Source organism: Elaeis guineensis, chromosome 9 (assembly GCF_000442705.2).
Source record: "Elaeis guineensis isolate ETL-2024a chromosome 9, EG11, whole genome shotgun sequence".
Lineage (NCBI taxonomy): Eukaryota > Viridiplantae > Streptophyta > Magnoliopsida > Arecales > Arecaceae > Elaeis > Elaeis guineensis.
The window spans coordinates 25,470,925-25,489,047 of NC_026001.2; the positions used below are offsets into that span (position 1 = coordinate 25,470,925).

Below are 18,123 nucleotides of genomic sequence, written 5' to 3' on the forward strand. Positions count from 1 at the left end.
TTTGATCCATATTCTGCTATATACAAGGTAATTTATAAAGATTATAAAGTTTTAGAATAAAAATTTTTTCAGATGCACCCGGACGATCTGATCCTGATCGAATTTTTTCCTTCAACTGGTATCAAAGTCAGGTTGATAATATGGATGCATAGATAATTTATTCTATTGAGATTACATCAAGTATGTAACCAAATTTTTATGTTAGATATTGAATCTAATTTGGACCTGTTATCTAAAATTTTTTGATCTAATTTCAAGAACCTAATCAATGGTTGGTTATGGTTAGTTATAAATCTATTATAATAAAAATTTTATTATAGATTTTTATTGAAATAACAACTTGTTTATGATCTATTTTAAATCAGTGTTTATTAAAATTTTATGAAGTTATTTTAGGTTGAAAGTTAGACTTAATCTAGATTTGAATCGAATCTATTTTGACAGATTTTTAAATCTGATTTTAAATAAATTTTTGCACAACATAAAAATAGATTTAACTTAAATTTTATATTCTATACATTCATATGTGTTTTTGAATAGTTTTCTATATGATTCTGGATCTAAAATTAATTATTTTATATATTGTACAAATATAAGTTTAGATCTAAAATATTATATGATGATGTGATCTAATTAGATTAGATGCATAATATGTATGATGTGATCATGTTCATATGAGTGCATACCTAAATTTTAGTTTATTGCATATATAGATGCAATTAATTTTGAAATTAGATTTTTGATCTTAGTAGTTCAGTACTCGAATTGAGATGATCATCAGGCCATCCGATCATAAGAGAAAGCAGAGATTAAGTCCCTCTCTTATCCATTCGATGGATTCTTTTATGATGAGTAGGGGTGCCACTGTGATCAAATATCATGAAGAAGAATAGTAAAAAAAATTAAAATAATTTTAATCATGAATATATTTAGATTAGATCTAAAATAATTTATGATTAATTATAATTTTAACAAAAATAATTTAAATATAAAAATTAATTTTAAGATCTGAATTGTATATTGTATATGATGTAATATGTAGAGATCTAAATTTTTCTTTCATACATATGATGTATATATAAAATTTAGATTAGATTCATACATATTTAATTGTTAAACTTAGATCTAAAAATTAGATTTTAAGATCTGAATTATGATATATGATGTATGTTTCACATAAAATTTTAGTAAAATAATTTTACAAATTGAAATATATATTTCACATATTTAATTTAAAATTAAGTTTAAAAGATCTAGATTTGAGAATTAAAGATGTTAAGACACCTCATGAATCTATGAACAATGGTTAGCTTGAATCAGATTGTCTAACTGAATTAGACTTAAGATTAGAAATAAAATGAATTAATTAAAAAAATTAATTAAATCTAATCAAAAGTTAAATTAGATTAGGTCAAAATTTCTCTAGATCAATCTCAATAGTTATAGCTTGATTAAGTCTATATTTTTTATCATACCAAATGGACCTGATTGTGGCTCAGTGGTCTAGCCCGAGCCCTTTGGCTGATCGAATTGAAACTAATCGATCAATTGGTGATTAAGATAAGTATGGCATTTAGACTGATGGTTTTTAAATGACAGTCTGCTTATCTGACCATTTCGATAGTGTCTAAGGCAAGTCGAGACAGATTCTCACACCGATCTCATTTATCTGGCCAATTTGATAAATTATATTTTAATTAGATCACTGAATGATTCGAGCGATCCATGCCATTAAGGTAAATCAGTTTGACTGATTTAGCTGTCTCTGGATCAGCTTGTCTCCAATCTTCTTCATGACTCGGTGAAGTCAGTGAAAAGATTTATGACTTACAGATCAATTTCTTCTCTTATTTTTAAATTATTAAATCAAATCTTCTAAATTAATAGATCTTTAAAATGATACAATTATGGAGATAACAGTTCATAGCCTCCCATTAAGGTGCATGATAATGGATCCAATAATCTAAATAAGCATTGGAGGTGCCACACACCAGGTATTTATTGGGTATTAAAATTATCATTCATCGTATGATGATCTAGTTGTGTCTTTCAGATCAATGGTCAGGTTGGTCGAGACACACTCGAGCCTAGGCATTCATTTGTTGGATGCAATGGTGTGATCATGTTAATGGTTGGACCCAATTGAAATTTTCAGTGGAGGCACCCACACCTGCTGAAGAGAGATCTGGGGCAAAACCTAATTGCTAAAAATTATTTAGAGAAACAATTGGTTAAGAACCTACATATAGATGACTTAGGTTGGCCGAGTCATAATCAAGCCTGAATGCAGTCTATGTGGATTCTCGTACTCACTAAGAGATTAATGTAATTCTTTTAATTAGAGATAGAGACCATCAATTCGTATAAAATAATGAGAGAATCTTTAGACTAAAGTTCATATCTTTAGGATTAACATGATTCATATACTAATAGGCTTTTGGTTTTTTTTTTCAGTAATAGCTAATACACTATCATTTCGCTCACTGCTAGACAGTGACAAGCTTACTGGACCCAACTTCGATAGTTGGTATCAGAAGTTAAAGATCGTCTTGAGCACGAGAGGATCCTGTACATGCTTACAGATCCAGCACCTGAAGACTATGCTGCCAATGCACCCTATGCAACGAGAGATACTTATTTGCAGTGGCTCAATAATTGCATGACTGTACATTATATTATGAGGGCAACCATGAACGATGAACTTAATCGAGAGTTCAAGGATGCACAATCGGAGCAAATTATTCAAATATTGAATGAGTCTTTCGGCACCCCTGAGGATGCTGAGGGACATAAAACCTCCTATACTGTATTCAATGCCCATATGCGAGAGGAGACATCAGTCATTGATCATGTATTATATATGATCGAGCAGCTTGAATGCTTGAGCAAATTTGACTTTCCGTTATATGAATAGTTGGGCAAGAATGCTATCTTGAACTCGCTACTGAAATCCTACCTACCCTTCTTGAGTCATTATAGAATGACTAAGCCTGTAGTGAATTGCTAGAACTGCTACAGATATTTGAAAAGGATCATTAGCTTCAGAAGGAGCCGGTGCATGTAGTGGGAGGTTCATCAGCAGGTCGTCGATCCTCTAAGAGAGAAAGAAGAAAAAGATCCAAAAGAGTCTGCCGTCGATCCAAAGCCGAAGTAAAGCAAGAAGTTAAAAGTCGACAAAAGCTAGACAGAATACTTCTTTTGCAAGAAATTGGGTCATTGAAAAAGGAACTATCCTGCATATATAGCTTCCTTTAACTCAAATAGGCCAAAGAAGTAAAATAAGCAATTAGTTGCTATACAAGGTACTTATATAATAACTCCTTATAATTTTTCTGTCAGTAATACTACTATCTGGATATTGGATATCAAAAATTTAATTAATATTTATAATTCATTGTAGGAACTACAGGTGAGTAGAAAGTTTAGAGGAGGTGAGTGGTTCCTGAACGTTGGAGATAAAAACTTTATTTCAGCTCTAGCTTTAGAAACTATGCAGCTTGTTTTTGAGTCTAGTAGTGTCATATTAGATGAGTGTCATGATTATCCTTCCTTAATGATGAATATCGTTTCTGTAGGCCTTTTGGCCAAACTTGGTTTTAAATTTTTTAATAAAAGATAATTTTTATGATATTATTGTGAATGATACTAAAATCATACAAGGACAATTGAAACATGGCATATACCTCTTATCACATCCTGTTAGTGTAATATGCACAATGAACAAATGGCCTAGAATAGATAATGTCAGCGATACATATCTTTGACATTATAGACTAGATCATGTAAATAGGAACATGATAGACAAGTTGACCAAAGAGGGTATCCTCGATATTAATGATTGTGAATCATTATCAACCTATGAATCCTGTCTTGTTGGTAAGATGACTAAGTCACCTTTTAAAAAAAAGATGAATGAGCCAGTGATGTTCTAGGTCTAGTACCTAGTGATGTATGTGGACCTATGAACATAGGTGCTAGAAGAGGATACTATTACTTCATTATATTTACTGATAACCTATCGAGGTATGAAAATGTCTACTTTATGAAATATAAGTTTGAATCATTTGAAATATTCAAATGATTCCATAGTGAAGTAGAAAAATAGACTGAAAAGAGTATTAAGACTCTTCAGCTAGATCGAGAAGGTAAATACCTCACCAGTGATTTTCTGACATATCTAGAGAAGAATGAAATTTTTTAATAATGGACCCCTCTCAGAATACCATAATATAATGGGGTGTCTGAAGGGAGGAATCAAATACTGTTAGACATGGTTTGATCCATGATGGGCTTTGCGTCTCTGCCAATCTCTTTTTGGAGATACACTCTTGAACTACTTGCTACATGTTGAATAAGGTTTCCAGCAAGTTTGTCAATAAAACACCATATGAGATATGTACAGGGTGTAAGTCGATGCTCTCACACCTTAGGAGTTCTAAGGACTAAACGATAAATCCTCCTTTATCGATAAAATATAGTCCTAAGGACATCATCATAACATAGAAGGTCTAAGAAGATGGATAAAATGTGATGAAAAAACCAAATAATATTTATTAATAAAATTCATATATAATGTATAAATATGAGCACAACCGTCAACAGACTGATGATTGACTTTGAGACGTAATTTCCAACAACTCCCACTTAGACTAAAGCTAATCAGTATGGTATCATATACTCATCTTCGACTTATGATCATCAAACTCCTTGACTCCAAGAGCTTTAGTAAATAGGTCGGTCAGGTTCTCCTTTCCATCAATCTTTTAAAGGTTGATGTCATCTCGATCCACGATCTTTTAGATAAGGTGGTAGCAGCATAGAATATGCTTGGTGCATTGATAGAACTTCGACTTTTTGGTTGAGCAATGGCTCCAATGCTATCGCAGTACAACAGGATAGGGCCATCAATGGAGGGTGCCACTCTAAGCTTGCCAATGAACTTTTGCAACTACATAGCTTTCTTTGCAGCATCAGATGCCGTGATATACTCTACCTCGTAAATAGAGTCGATCATGGTGTGCTACTTAAAATTTTTTTAGCAAATTGCTCCACCGTTCAGGATAAAAATATATCCCAACATGCTCTTGCGATCATCATGGTCTTACTGAAAGCTGGAGTCGGTGAACTCCATTAGTTTCAAGTCAGATTCTCTATAAACAAGCCACTGTCCCTAGTATTTCTCAAATACTTAAGGATGATCTTCACGACCCTTTAGTAATTTTATTCTGGATCAGACTGGTTTCTACTTACTACCCCTAGTGAGCATATCATGTCTGATCTTGTATATATCATGGCGTACACTATGGAACCTACTACTAAAGTATATAAATTCTATTCATACACTCTCTCTCTTGAAGAGTTGTCAGATAGTCTCTCTTCGAGAGAAAAATTTCATGGCCTATTGGAAGATAGCCTTTCTTGAAATTCAATATTTTTGATCTATCTCTATAGATTTTCATTCTAAGGATGTAGAATGCTTCTCCCAGATCCTTCATAGAGAACTGAGATGATAATCATACCATTATTCCTTATAACGTAGGGACTCATTCTTAATTAAAAGAATGTCATCCATATACAGAACAAAAAATACAACCACAAAGTTGTTAATCCATTTATAAATATAGGGTTCTTCTCCATTCCTAATGAAGCCGTACATTCTGATCACCTTATCAAAATACATGTTCCAACTTCGAGATATCTACTTCAATCCATAAATAGATCTCTGAAGCTTGCACATCTTATACTTAACTATGGATGTGAAACCTTCAGACTGTATCATATACACCTCCTCTTCTAGCTCTCCATTTAAAAAAATTATTTTCATATCTATTTATCAGATTTTATAATCCATATGTGGTGCTATCGCAAGCATAATCTGAATGAATTTAAGCATTACCACAGGAAAATATCTCATCATAGTCAATGCCATAATGCTGACGATAATCTTTGGCAATGAGATGGACTTTATAGATCTCCACCTTTTCATTTGTGCCCCTTTTTCTTTTGAAGATCCACTTACACCCTATGGGTTTAACCCCTTCAGGTGGGTCAACTAACGTCCACACATCATTGGTCTTCATGGACTCTATTTTGGACTTCATGGCTTCAAGCCATTTATCAGAGTTGGACCTTTGCATTGCATCTATATAGATGATCAGATCTTTATTGTTCTCATCGAGTTTAATAGGATCTCCATCTCGGATCAAAAAATTATAGTATCTGTCAAGTTGATGCGATACTCTATCGGATCTTCTTAATGGTGCCTCTATAATAGGATCCGAATTTGATACCCTCAAATTCGATTCTATGGGTTACTAGATTATGTCGGTTCTACCTGTTGAACTTCATCAAGTTCAACTTTAGAGGCATTAATTCCTCTCTCAAAAATTTTTTTTTTCAAAAAGACTGTCCTAAGGTATTTGTCAGTCTTAGTTTAAATGTTTGTCAAGAGCAGCTCGCGAAGTGTATGGACATAAGTATCCTTTAAAACTGAGATCATCATGATGATTTGCAAGCAACTCACTGTGCTTTGATGCCGGACTATCTTTATTTTTAATGCAATGATAGAAGGCTACTGGATACAATCAAGTACTTGCGAAGTTTGTGCAGATCAAGATAGGATTGATCCCTTCGAATTTTAGAAGATAATACAATACTGTACTTTAATTTAGTAAAATCTTGACCAGGATAATTCATGTAATGGATTTAAAAAGTTGAAATACAATATGGATAACTCATTCAGGATTGACAGTAAAATCTTAGGTCATCCTTGAGCATTCAGGATCAAAAGGATAAATTATGTAGTAACCATATGCCTAGGTTCTTGAATATTGCTTTGTAAATATTCAATCTATCCAGATGTCGAAAACTATTGCTAGATGATAACTTCGATTAGTACAAAAAATTATTTCTACGCTATCGACTTAGTGTTCGAATCTATAGAGTCACGCACAAAGTCTATGCATTCAATTTGAAAGTACTTGACTTGATTGAATAAATAGATTAACTTAATTAAGAATTAAATTAGAGATTATACGGGATTAAACAGTTGACTATGTCTAGCTAGCACTGGATATGATGTACAGATTTAATTTTGAGAATGATAATGATCAGATCTATGATCCAAAGAATTTATGAGAGATTAAATTTTAGTGCTATTTATTTCAAATTTGATTTGATTTAATTAGGCTTGATTGGGTTAAAAATTCAAGTTATACTTGGATCTATATCTAATCAAATTGAGATTGATAGTCTCTTCGAGTTTGGTTCAAATCCGATTTGAATCAGGTTCAAATTAGACTCAAATTGAATCCAAATTGGATTAATTCCATAAAGTCCTAAAACCTTGGGACTCTCCCTCATAAGTTGCCGACCAAGAAAGATAGGGAGCACTGAATATTTCAACCCCTCTCTTGTATGCACATGTGAAAAGTCATGACACGCAAGGATCTGGGGTCTCATCTATTTAAAGAAGGGACTCAAGCCACCGATAGTTATGAGTTGGTTTGTGCGACAAAACAAAAAATACTCGATGATATTGAGAGGGTTTTGTGCGACCAAGTAAAGGGAGGCATCCTTCTTCTTGGCATGACATCTTGGGCACTCCAATTTTGGTGTGAAGACTCCCATCCGAGATTGGATCTCCACACTTCTTGCTTCCCTTCTGAAGGATCGATGTTCCAGAATCATCCCTCTTTCCTGTCGAGCATGGCTTGTGTGCAAAGTAGAGGGTCTGTATCTTCAGACCTTATGAGGCATCAGATTCAAATAACCCTCTGAGGATTTTGATCCTTATTCCACTACATACAAGGTAATTTATAAAGGTTATAGGCTTTAGAATATAAAATTTTTCAAATGCACCTGGGCGATCCAATTCTGATCGAATTTTTCCCTTCATTGATCCCCTTGTGGATGAACCTGCTTAAAAATTATACATTACAAATTATATTTATTAGTAATTTTTAATACAGACATCTAAATTAGAGATCATAAAATACATTCTCTTTTGAATAGATTTCTAATTCTAACTTGGATGGTTGGGCAACTTCTTCTTCTTGGATAAATTCTTCATAGTCTTGCATAGAAAGACTCTCATCTCCTCTATCTTGAGATATAAACATCTCTACTTGAATATGAGAGCATATGCACCATATAAAATTATATAATCATAATAAAGATTTTGAAGAATATCATATACTTGCTTGATCTCAAATGAAATGCAATAACTATTATCATATATTTTCTTAAAGCAATACTTAATAAGCTTCATCTTATGTCTTGGATCAAGAACAACCCCTGTGTGAGGATCCATGAGGGCGTATATTTAGTCCCGCATCAATTATTTACCGAAAAGATCTTCGATATTTATACAGGATCAAGAAATCAAAATAATACCTTTCGACTACTCTATTTGGATGAGATTCTAAATTATCACAAATGGTATCAGACTGGATCAGACTCATAACTCATATAAACTAAAGGATATTGCAGCATAAGTTCATTGGACTGGCCACAGACTGATTGTGGTGCTTATGAATGGATGCATAAATTTGGATCTTTAACTTGGTAAGGACACCAAAACTTAAATGGGAGAGTATGTGAGGACTAGTACAAGTGTATATTTAGTCCCACATCAGTTATTTGCTGAAAAAATCTTGGATGCTTATATAAGATGAAGAAATCTAAATACTACCTTCCAACTAGCCTTTTGGGTGAGGTCTTAGGTTATTACATCTTATGGCAAGAATGTAAGAGCATTCTTTTTAATACTTATCAAATTTTTCTTGCATCTTTAAGGCTATCATCATCACAATTCCATTTGAACTCCTAGATTCTTGAATCAAGAGCATCTATAATCTCTAAATTTTATATAAATATAAATTTACAGTTGGGTTTTTGTTTGTGAAAAGTTTTAATTATATGATAGAAAATTTTTGAAAAATTACAAATAATAGTGCCTTAAGACCCATCTTCCTCAATTGGCATATTTTCCAAATTAGAATCTCAGGCCTCAAGTCACATAAACACATCCTCAAATTTTATAGCATCATTGAACATAAGATACATAGAATTCCAACAAGTAGGTATCTATGCATATTTTTTTCTTATCATTCATATTTAAGTGTTTGACAATTTTCATAAATATTTTTAGTCTTGCTTGAAATAATTTTATATATTTAATAGTCTCATGGATCTCATCAGTAGCACCCTCTACTACCTTCGATTCATCCTTTACAATCAAATTAAGATATGTCCACAGCAACATACATTAAAGAACATACCATTCAAAAGCAAATTTTTCTAAATTATCTTTATGGTACCATGGCCATAAATGTGTTTGCTAATAAATTATCAAGAATGATTGGATCCAACCTTCTCTCAAAATTCCAAGATAAAATACAGCTAGTGATTGAGCCCATGTGTGGTGAAGGAACCCATCTTAAAGTTGATAATATACTTTTTAAGTTTCTAATCATTAATGATGTAATATGTAGTGAGATACATATATCTTGATATCTAATTTGATGCCCACATGTCAGATGTTAAGCTAATTCTTTCATAGTTTGCCTTAACCAACCCATTGAATGTTCTTTTTCCTTTTCACATGCATCAAAGCAATCAAATACCAACGTTGTCCTTGCAACTATATGAAGTATAGGTGTAAGATTTTTAATAAACATCTTAAAAGCTAGATGTTCAACTATTGCAAATGGCAACTCTTGGAGAATTACCATTCCGGCAAGGTCCTCATGGCTTCTCTTTTGATCAAATAAATAGGGAGTCAACTCATTCAATGCAACACTATCTTTTTGAAGTTATATTATCTATTAACTATTTCTACCTACTATCAAGATTTTTTTTGACTTACAGTTCTTTATACATTTGTGAAGATGATTTATCCCATTTTTAAAATTGACTAAAAAAATAAAATGGCAATAATTATATTTAACCTTGTCCTTTTGGTTTTTTACCTCAACATAATGATTCCTTATCTCTGACCTCCTTTTTTTTTACTTGCTTTAGAGCTATCTGTATTAAAGAGCTCTATAGCTTGAGAACACTACTGCAACCAAGCACATTTGGAACTCTAGCCATAATTTTATTGCTACACATCATAGATATTAACTTATTTTACATAGAAGTCAATAAAATATATATGCATGAAATGCAACTAACTATAATAGAAACACCAAAAAAGTAAGTTAACAAGTAAAGATTTTTAATAGAATTCAACCAAATTCTCCAATTTACATACTAACCTAATTTTTTAAGCACAACCATTTGTATTCAAAAATAGTTCATCAAAATGCAAATACGTGACTACTGTTATGAAAATCTGGACTGCTGTGGTATGTCTGAGATTAATCAGAAACAAGGGAGAAAGAGATTAATGATGCCCTAGGGCATACAAGAGGAGAAGAGGAGGAGAAGAAAGACAAGAGACTGGGAGAAAGAGCCAAAATTTCATTCACTATCCGTTCTTGATCTAATTTACAATGTATAAATACTATACAAAAGGATCAAGCCCAATGCTCAAAAAAACTCCCAAACGGCTAATCTGATGCAATGCAATCCCTGAGCCCATGTACACCCATGACTCAAATGCACACATCCCATTAGACTAAATCCTAGCCCAATTATATGATTAGCCCCCTTTAAACTATCAAACTAAGGCTTAAAGTTCCTAGGATCAAATCCGATCCTAAACCAAAATAGAAACCCCATGTAGCTACTGCCTGCGAACTAGATCGACTCAGCTAAAATTGAGTCAGCTCAATATACCACTTAGTCGACTCATTCCTGGACTAAGTCAACTAAGTCTACTGCCACCTGCAGACTCTCAAAAATAGACTTTCTATCTTTTCTCAGAGTTAGCTGACTCAAACCATGATTGAGTCGACCCACCTGAATTGAGTCGACCCAATCAGAAACTAGGTCGACTAAATTATCATGCCATGTCAGAACTCCGATACGCCATGCTTCTATCTGACAATTTTCTCAGACTTAGTCGACCCATCCTGAGACTGGGTCGATCGATCTTTAACTTAGTCGACCCAGTCTGAAGGTGAGTCAACTAAGCTTCTGCTGCTGTCATCTCTCTGGCTTCTTCCTTTTGCTGGCCTTTTTGTTCCTCTAAGGCTTTGGAATGTCACACCAGATTCTACAATCTCCATCTTGGTGCTTCATAGCCTAAGCAAGCTCCTCCCTATCTAACAGTCCCATCAATCCCACACATTTGTAGAAGCCATCCTGGAGAAGAACCTTTGTAAAGCTGGATTACTTGAAGTATGCACCTTCACAAGCTCTACATCACCCTCTTCCACAAGCTCCCTGATTCTATGGTATCTAATATCTACATGTTTCATCCCAGCATGGTAGACAGAATTCTGAGCCAACATCAATGCACTCTGACTATCATAATGTAGCCTGACAGTCTCTTGTGCGAAGTCCATCTTTGACAACAGTCCTTCAGCCACAATGCCTCCTTGACTGCCTCTATCACTCCAATATATTTAGCCTCGATAGTGAACAAGGTTGTGATAGGTTGCAGACATGATCTCCATGAGACTAGACCCCCCTACATATTGAAAATAAAATCAGTAGTAGATTGCTTGGTGTCCATGTCTCCTCCAAAATCAGCATCCACATAACCTTTAATCTGCCTCAAAGCTCTTTTAGTTAAGTTGAGATTTCTGTCAGCACCTTCCTGCTATCCAAAACAAATGCTGACTCCAACAGTGCCAACCAAATACCTGAGGATCTCCTTCAGTGCTCTCCAGTGCTTCCTGTCAGGTCGTGCCATGAACCTACTGCCTGAGTCACTATATGGGAAAGATTTGACCTACAACATACCATCACGTACATCAATAAACCTGCTCCAGAGGCATACAGCACCCTCTCCATCTTCTGAGCCTCCATCTCAAACAGTGGTGACATAGTCTTCGAAAGTTTGTAGTGCCTGATGAGTGACAGTGCCATCGACTTCGCCTTCTTCATTCCAAATCTTTCAAGCACCTTCTGAATGTAGTCACCCTGAGATAAATGTAGCAGCTTTCTCACTATATCCCTGAGGATCTCCATGCCTAGTATCTTCCGAACAGGCCCCAAATCCTTCATCTCAAACTTTCGAGATAATGCTGCCTTCAGTTCTTACACCACACTCCTCCTACAAGCTATCAACATGTCATCCACATAGAGGAGTAGGTACAACCTAGACTCATCCTCCATAGTCTTCACATAGATACATGGGTCATGCTCACATCTAAAAAGCCCATGCTCTTCACGTATGAATCGAAGCGCTTGTACCACTGCCAACAAGCCTGCTTCAATTCATACAGTGATTTCTATAGCAAACATACTTTTTCTTCTGACCCTAGCTCTGTGAATCCCTGCGGTTGTTCCATATATATGATCTTCTCTAAATTCCATGGAGGAATGCTGCCTCGACGTCCATCTGTTCTAGCTCCAAGTCCTGAGCTGCAACTATACTCAACAGTACTTGAATGGACATATGTCTAATGACAGGAGAGAAGACCTCGCTGAAGTCAATACCTTCCTTCTGAGAGTATCCCTTTACCACCAGCCTCATTTTATACCTGATGCCTCCTTGCTCCAAAGGCCCCTCTGTGCGCTGGAAGACCCACTTGCATCCAGTGGGCCTCTTTTCTTCTGACAGCTCCACCAACCGTCAGGTCATATTTTTATAGAGTGACTGCATCTCCTCAGACATATCCTGAACCCACCTATCTCTATCATGGCTCTCCACTACCTCCTAATAGATATATGGATCTCCATTCACAATCACTAGGAAATTTGATACAGACTCCTTGAAGGCATATCATGCTGGTTGCCACATATTTCTCTTGGACTTGTGGAGTGCAATCCCAATGTCTGTCCTAGATCCAACTTGCTCCTGCTGGACTTCTTGATTTCCTCCACCTATCTGTGCCCTCTCCAATAGTGGAGACACCTTTGGAGAGTGCTCCACCTGACTGTCATGTCCTCTAGGTGTACTTATAAAAGGCAAAATTGAATAGAAGATTAGCCATGTCCACCATAACCCAACCGGACCTCCTGCTGTTCCTGCTGAACTTCTATGTCTTCTCACCTGTGGAGGACTGAGCTCTCATCGAAGACCACATCTCTACTAATGATGGCCTTCTTCTTCAAAGGATCCCATAGCCTCTATCCCTTAACACCTCGTGAATAGCTTAGGAACACCATCTTCTATGACCTGATGTCCAGCTTGCTCCACTCATCAGCAGCCACGTGCATATAGGCTGTGCACCTGAACACTCTAAGATTGTTCAACTCCACCTTTTCAAACCACTTCTCCTCAGAAATACCACCGTCTAGTCTGGTATGAGGTGACCAATTCATCAGGTAGTATGCTCCATCCATCAAATCCACCCAAAACATCTTGGGAAGTCCTGCTTGTAGCCTCATGCATCTTGCCTTCTCCAGAAGGGTCCTGTTCATCCTCTCAGCCATCTCATTTTACTGTGGAGTTTTCTTTACTGTGAAGTATCTTTTAATACCACACTCCTCACAAAACCTTAGGAACTCCCTGCTGATAAACTCTCCATCATTATTAGATCTTAAGCACTTAACACTGAGCCCTTTCTCCTTCTCCACCTCGGCCTTTCACATCTTGAACTTGGAGAATACATTAGACTTCTCTTCAAAAAGTAAACCCATACCTTCCTTGAGAAGTGGTCGATCAGTGTCACAAAATACTTGACTCCATTTCTAGCCAACACCGGTGCTAGTCCCCACACATCTGTATGCACAAGCTCTAGCAGGGAAGCACTCCTAACTGTACTGATGGCAAACTGTACTCTCTTCTGTTTGCTCATCTGACATTGCTCATAGACCTCTGAAACACCACCCTCTGTGTCTGATATCAATTCGTACCTACTCAGCTCCAGCATCCCACGATCTCCCTGTGGCCTAGGCGGTAGTACCACAAACGATGCAGATCTTGTTGGTCCTATGCCACAGCTACCGTATTAGAATCTCCGATCACCATTGAACCCTCCAATCTATATAGATTGTTCTCTAGTCTTCTTCCTCTCGTCACAACCATGGCCCCCTTGGAAATAATCAGTACACCACTCCTAGCATGACTGCTGAAGCTGCATCCAATCCTCTCTAAATAATCAAGTGATACTATTTTTTTTTCAACTCTGGAACGTGCTTCACATTAGTCAGGGTCTGCACAATCTCATCAAGCATCCGCACTCAAACAATATCTATCCCAGTAACCTTGCATGAGTGATCATCTCCTAGTGTCACACTTTCCTCATCCATCTTGGTGTATGTGGCAAACCAAGACCTATTTGGGGTGTAATAATGTGAGAAGGCTGAGTCCAGTGTCCAAACCTCAAAACCACTCCTGTGACTATCTAACACAATTAAGAGGTCATCCTCCACCTCACGATCAGCCACCACACTCACCGAATCTAATGATGTGGTAGCTGTGGCTGCAGCCTTTTCTCCCTACTTCTTTTTCAACAAAGGACAGTCTCTCCTGATATAACCGAACTCCTAGCACTTATAGCATTTCACTTCCTTCTTGCCCTTTTAAAACTTTGACCATCCCCTATACTTGCTTTTGTTCCGACCTCTACCTGATCTCTCCCCTACAGCTAGGCCTTCCTGGGGAACACCTTCCTTAGTCAACTTCTCCCTCTGCTCATTGGATCGAAGCATCGAGACAATGTCCTCGTAGCACAAAGTCTTCTTCTCATAGAGCAATGAAGTCACCAAGGGATCATAAGATTGGGGCAAGGAATGCAGCAACAATAATGATCGATCTTCCTCATCTAACTTCATCTCGACATTCAGCAATTCATTACTGATCTGCTCGAACCTTTGAATATGTACTACTGCATCCCCACCTTTATGCATCCGAAGGCTATAGAGTTGCTTCTTCAACATTAATTTATTGCATATATTTTTTTGCATATATAGGGCGTGCAATTTTGACCAAAGTCCCTTCAAAATTTTCTCTTCTAACACCGAATATAGAGCTGCATCAGCCAAGCAACCCCTAATAGCAGCACATGCCCTCTTTTTCAGAGACAACCATTGTCGATCTGGCATCCCATCTAGCCTTTCCTCTAATGCCAGATCTAGTTCATGCTGAACCAGAAGATCTTTCACTCTCACCTTTCATATTGAGAAGCTCCACTTCCCATCAAACATTTCAAAATCCACCTTAATGCTACTTCCTATGGTTGGATCCACAGCACAATCAAAGATGAATCAAGAAAGATACCTTAATAGAGGATCACTGAAACCTTCAGCCTTCGAAAATCTTCTTCCTTCTGGCTTGATTCCTCCCTTTACCACAAACCAACAGCTTTGATACCAACTGTTATGAAAATTCAAACTGCTGTGGTACATCTGAGATTAATCAAGAATAAGGGAGAAGAAGATTAATGATGTCCTAAGGCATACAAGAGGAGAAGAAAAAGATAAGAGACTGGGAGAAAGAGCCAAAATTTCATTCACTATCCATTCTTGACCTAATTTACAATGTATAATTACTATACAAAAGGGTCAAGCCCAATGCTTAAGAAAACTCCCAAACGGCTAATCCGATGCAATGCAATCTTCGAGCCTATATACACTCATGACTCACATGCACACACCCCATTGAACTAAATCCCAGCCCAATTATATGATTAGCCCCTCTTTAGACCTATCAGATCAAGGCCTAAAGTCCCTAGGATAAAATCCAATCCTAAATCAAAATAAAAACTCCATGTAGCTTTAGCCTGCGAACTAGATCGGCTCAGTTAAAACTGAGTCAGCTCAGTATACCACTGAGTCGACTCATTCCTAGACTGAGTCGACTAAGTCTGCTACCATCTACAGACTCCCAAAAATGAAGCTTTCTGTCTGTTCTTAGAGTTAGCTGACCCAGATCATGACTGTGTCGACCCACCTGAACTGAGTTGACCCATCCAAAAATTGGATCAATTAAGTTATCGTGTCATGTTAGGACTCCGATACGCCATGCTTCTATCTGACGATTTTCTCAAACTTAATTGATTAATCTTGAAATTGGGTCGATCCACCTTTTAACTTAGTCGATCCAGTCTGAGGGTGACTCGACTGAGCTGCTGCTGCTGTCATTTCTCTAGCTTCATCCTTTTGCTGGTCTTCTTGTTCCTCTGAGGCTTTGGAGCACCACACTAGATTCTACAACTACATCATAAATATTTTAAGATCTAGTAATATCTAATATAATATAGTATAACCATACACATCACTAAATCTCTTAATGCTCCAAAAATATTAAAGGTAAAATATTAGCCTAAAACTTAACCAAAAAAATGATAGTCCAAATGACCAAAAAAACTTAATTCAGCATGATTAAAGCAAAAAATTGGTTCAACTATGTTTTTAGATTACTAATAATGGTACGGAAGAAGAAATTTTAGCATTCAATAAGGTATCATGATAGAAATATCTCTCCACATTATCAAGAATATAAATTAAAAGGAAAAAAAATAAAGTTGACACTATTAGCATTGTAGATTTTCAAAATATAGAACAATAACAAGAAGAGATCTATAGAAATAGGCAGCTCCACTATCTCACTAAGATAAGACATTTAAAATACTTACTAAAAGTGTGTATCAAAATCTAAAGATATCTAAATGCCATCTTCTTATTCCAATCTTAATTATTTTGTAATTCTATCAATTATACTTATGAATTTTATTTGTATGTAGGTACAACTTATTTCACCATTTTAGTAAGTGGAAACTAATTAAGCTAGAAAGCATCAAAAACCTTATTTATCTTGCAAATATTGGATGGTTAAAAGAAAAAGTCCCTGCACTAAGCAAGTGCAGGTATAAATATCAACAATTGACGAGCAAATCTATAGTGGATGTCCAATCCTTATCTTTCTTCGTAAGCCAACATATGCATAATGCAATAAAAGAGCAAATTTATACAAGTATAAACAAATTTTCTTCACAAAGGCATTGACAATGAATGAAGACTACTTAATGAAATTTAAAAAAAAAAACTAAACCATCAAAATAGAGATAAGAATACCTCACTAGATCATCAAGATAAGTGTAAGATATAGGAGGATAGAAATTCATACTTTATTTTGCTTATGACACCAAAAAAGGTAATATGGATATTGGATAGTTAAAGAACAACTTGTTGCTCAAGCAAAGGCACCTTGACCTTTTAAAGCAGCTAGTCAAAATATTTATTATTTGTATTTATAAAGTATATTAGCCAGATGAGATAGTTAATTATAGACAAAGACATTTCTAGTTGTAATGTAAAAACGGACCTTTTGTGAGACACAAGCAGAAGCAATCCTATAAACCAAAATCACAAGAAAATCTTTTTGGCTTTCTTTATGATTAATAAACATCACCACAGTTTTCAAATAGTTCATATGGTCCCAGGCACATTAAAGAAATAGGATGTTTTAAAGATATAAGCAATGGCAGAAAATTAATGGCAAGATACTAAACATTTTTGTTTACTTGACAAATATGCTACGTATGTTGGTAAACTAATTCCACCATTTCAATAAGTAGAAAGCATCAAAAACATGAGAAGCAAAGAAAGTAAGCAGCGAATCAAAATCATCAAAGTAATATCTAGAGGATGACAAAGGGTGGATGGAGTAGAACAAGTTAGGTGAAGACCTAAGGTTTCAAAAGAAGGATGGAGTAATATCATGAGATCATGATGGAGGAAGGTAGGGTAAGCAGCAAGATCTAGGATTTTGCAGGAGGGGATACCTTGGGATGAAGCATGCTAAAGAAGTCAACATCAAAGTCACCAGACACCAAAGTTGTCGAATATCAAAAAGACCAATTCGCTATAGGATCTAGGGTTTTGCATGACCTAATGGGAAGATCGATCGGGAATGAGATGGGCAAGGGGAAGGAGTTGGAATGAGTACTTGGAAACAAAGTGAGTGCAATTTCATAGATATGGAGTCACAGTTCCCATGAAGTCGAGCACTTAGGTCAAGAAAGTAGAGACTAGATACTAACTTAACCACCCCCTACTGACCTTGACAGTATATCAGGTTTGGATCAGATCAAGTCAACTTATATAATAGAAGATCCAAAA

The 18,123-nt window shown here is 35.9% G+C and overlaps 1 pseudogene; it reads right to left on the minus strand.

Annotated features, from left to right (window-relative positions):
* Window positions 1–7,979: 7,979 nt before the first annotated feature.
* On the minus strand, window positions 7,980–9,734 carry LOC140851532 (zinc finger BED domain-containing protein RICESLEEPER 2-like; annotated as a pseudogene).
* Window positions 9,735–18,123: the final 8,389 nt, after the last annotated feature.